The sequence below is a fragment of the Notothenia coriiceps genome, unplaced genomic scaffold (genome assembly GCF_000735185.1).
Source record: "Notothenia coriiceps isolate Sejong01 unplaced genomic scaffold, NC01 NC01_scaffold00037246, whole genome shotgun sequence".
Classification (NCBI taxonomy): Eukaryota; Metazoa; Chordata; class Actinopteri; order Perciformes; family Nototheniidae; genus Notothenia; species Notothenia coriiceps.
The window spans coordinates 7904285-7908320 of record NW_011369947.1 but is presented as its reverse complement, the minus strand read 5'-3'; positions in this window follow the sequence as shown (position 1 = coordinate 7908320).

Below are 4036 nucleotides of genomic sequence, written 5' to 3'. Positions count from 1 at the left end.
AAGGGGACTTTCTTCTGCTTCCTATGCACCCTTGTTGAAAGCATCGACATGTCGTTATTATATAAAATCTAGCATTTAAAATAAATTGAGAAAAAAATACAGAATTAACAAAAAACGTCTCTGAATTCTGAGTATAAAGTCTGTTTCTCTATGAATGAATCCTGGCTTCTTTATCACTGTGTTTACACTATTCCCCACTCTCCTCAGTAGGAGTTATGACATGAAGCCACATTACGCTCTGACACTTACTCCCCTTCTTTATGCCATTGCGGCCCTGAGCAAGCATGGCCAGTGGGAAGGGTGCCCCGGCGTCCCCTCACTGCCTAGCTTGTATTGGTGATTGTTCCGCCCTGACATCGGCCCTTCTGGAGGGGCGGCACATAAAGGGTTAATGGGCTCCCAGGGGGGGGGGGGCCCTCAGCGGAGAATACACCCGGGGGATCTGACTCTGACAGGACGTCCGAGCATGATTGAATCACTTTTAGTTTGTAAAAAAAAAAGCATGTTGTTTTACCACTGATGGTCGAATTATCAGTGATTTATGCATCCTGAAGTACGACCACAAAATAAGAATCAACACAACTTCTTATTATAGTCTTTTAGGTATTTTGCGGGCCTTTTGAGAATATTTATAGAGGTTGAAAGGGCACATATGTGCGCCAGCTCTTAACCAATGAGATACCTCATGGGGCCATTAATATCTTTTTTAATCAGGTCATGCATGCTGTAAAATGTAAAAAATAACGGAACAATTTAAGTTTCCATTTAACATCTTGCATTTGTATAAAAATTATTGACCTTCACTTCATCAAATGTGATATCCAGTGCCGGACGACTAGATATAAGGCAGTTGTTCCAAAGTGTACCTGTTTTAATTCATACTTAAAGTGCCGATCCTATCATGCTATATTTGATTGAATATAGTGTAGGACCATACCCTTATTATAAGGTTAGTATTATAAAGTTTTTTTTCAAAATACCAAACAGATCAGCATTTTATCCATTCCTCTTTCGCTCAATTTAACACTGTCTTTTCAATGCTCGCGATTCTGTGAGAACAGCACCATCTGGGTGCCTGAAATATGCTACTACAGCGTCTCCAGCCACTTCTCGAACGCAATGTCCCGTGGCTGTCCCTTCGCTGAATTGGTGCGGAGGTTGCCCCAATAGCCCGCCTAGGCGCACTCTGTGACGTCATAGAAGTGTTCAAATCTGCGATCAGGCTGTCTCCTCCTGATTGGTGGAGTTGGCCCAATAGCCGTAGCGCCACTTCTGTGACGTCATAGAAGTGTTCAAATCTGGATCAGTCTGTATCAGATCCGTTGCAGCCCCTTTTTAAGAGATTTGGACGGAACACCGGGGCACATATTCATGTATAAAAGACGTAGAAAGGTGCATTTTGCATGATAGCTCCCCTTTAAGTAAAGTCGTTTTTAGTTACTCTCCATCCCGATGTTATATACATTCTTGTTTTGTAGCAGTAAATGTGGCTGAATTAGCATACAGGTGTGAATACAAACCCTCCCATAGTTGGAGTATCAAACTTTATAAGAAATATATACTTTACTTCTCTGCATTCATAACACACAACATCATCTTCTGATTGAATCATTACTCCACGTGCGCTGGTGTTTCTGCAGAGATCCTCCTCAGAGTAAATTGCTCTCAGGATAAATATCATCAGAGTTCATTCAACCCTCTCAATAGTTAGGAGCCGTCACTCCAGATGCAGCGTCACGTTTTGCAGCATTTCACTTCCTCATTTCTTCTTCTATCTTAAGCATGTTATATGAATCACTTGTGCTGAGAGGTTGTGACTGATGCCAGCGAACAGGGTTTGATGGAGCAGGGTGTCGAGGTGGGGGTGCGACTAAATGCAGGAAGTTGTTCAGCTGGAGAGTTTTTCAGCCACTTGACTGAGGGGAAAATCACGAGTACTCGGGAGTGCTTCAACTTGAATTTCCTCCATGGAAAATGGCTCGTTGTGTGAAAGCCAAATCGACAAAAGTAGTTCATTTCAGAGCCTCCGATGTTCTTTCATTGCTGCCTCAACACTTCCTGCGTGTGAAAGCTCCTCTCATGATGTCCACCGGGATCTCCTAAGCACAACGGAAGACTTGATGAACACGACGTATTGTCCAGAATATATACAGGGATGGGGAGGAAATCATACAGGGTTTTAAATGTATTCTGCCGTAGGAAAAAAAACATGCAAAATGAAAATTGTCAGATTTGAGGGAAGAGTCAGAATTGAGAAAAATAACAAAATTCTGAAATAATATTTGGAATTGAGAAAAAAGTCAGAGTTTAGAAAAAAATATAAATTCTGAAAAAATATTTAAAAAATCTGAAAAAAGACAGAATAGAGAAAAAAGTCAGAATTTGGAAGAAATATTCAAAAATGAGAAAAAAGTCAGAATTAAGAAAAAAGTCAGAATTATTACATAAAAGTCAGACTTGAGAAAAATATCTAAATTCTGAAAAAATATTTGGAATTGAGAAAAAAGTCAGAATTTAGGAAAAAGTCAGAATTTAGAATAAAATATTCGGAATTAAGAAAGAAGTCAGAATTCTGAGAAATAAAGTCACAATTAGGAAAATATATATTTTTACATTTGTCCCTAATCCTCTTCCGTACTCACATCGTGGGTTCACACTCATTACTGTTATACATCTAGAAGTTTTTCTCCTGTCTTTCTCTACTTATTTTTCTTTGTACATCTTGTTCTGATATTGTTATGTAGATGTTTGTCTTTTTATAGTTCTTAACTGAAATTTCGATTATATTTCCGTCGTCCATTGAGTGGCAAAGAGCTGCCAACTTAGTAAACCGTTGCATTTTTTGTACCTTGATTATTTATTTTTTTAAGTCAGAGGCCTTCTTTTTTTTAAACCCTAATTATAAGCTGCCCTCCCAACAAAAGTGATTCTCATCCAAGGAAACCTAATAGTTTTTTGCCAGATCAGGCAACATAAAGGCGGTTGATGGATTCATTTAATCCAAGCCTTTAATATTCAAGATAAACACATCTGATATCTTAACACCCAAAGACTGGGTGTTTCTCAATGTGGAGTACGCTTGCTTGGTAGCACATACTGTATCTTCCGAGTCACTTGCTTCAGAAGCGAGGCAAGAATCCTTCCTGGAATTCGGAAAACGAAGAGTGGAACAGGCGAGCAAGTGTGCAGGTGTCCGTCATAATGAGAGGCCCGCCTTACATTTTCGCCCACAATTTGGGAAATTGTCCGTGCGCAAAGGGCATTGTGGGGATTTTAAGACGCGGAGTCTACACATGTGCAGCCTCGAAATTCCTCGGCTACGAAGTACTTAGGTTCAGTAGAATTTCCAAGTATGCCTGGACATTGGAAACGGTACTTCGGCGGCACTCGATGACGTAGATAGTATGCTCTTGAAATAGTGCTCTGGAGCATCCTTCCTCGACATGAGAAACACACAGTGGTCTTCCATTGTCTTCCTTTATAATCAGCTCAACCTCATGCTTAAGGTCTAATGAATTCATTTCCTTTGGGTCATTATATCACTGGATGTGCCTCGCTGTAATTCAATTCTTCATATGGTCCTCAAACTGCACACTGGGCCTATAATCGGCCTGAGATGACCAAGCAGACCAGAACCTTAAGACCCTCACATGGAACCAAAAAGCCTTTTTGCAATAGAAATCTAAGAACTCACATTGTTCCCGCGCTGAGGACCATTGGACCGCGAAGGATCATCGAGAGGGTTTTACCGGTAAAAGCGGGTCTTCATCTTTTATTGGTGATTGAGCCCACATGGAGGTTCGCTATTTCTCACGCATACACTCAGAGCAACTTTCTGGGACAGCCTTGCTTTCTGCTAGTCGTCCTCCCTGTGGGTAGAAGTATCCGACTTTAGATGTCGACTTGTGTGCTGCCAAGTTTACAGAATATGCTTAATAGTCGACTGAGTACTGCAGTAGTCTGTGCATCTGGTACAAAGCGTGTCGATTGCTACCCTTTAAGTGTTCTTGTTCTTGTTAAGGTTTTAGTGACATAA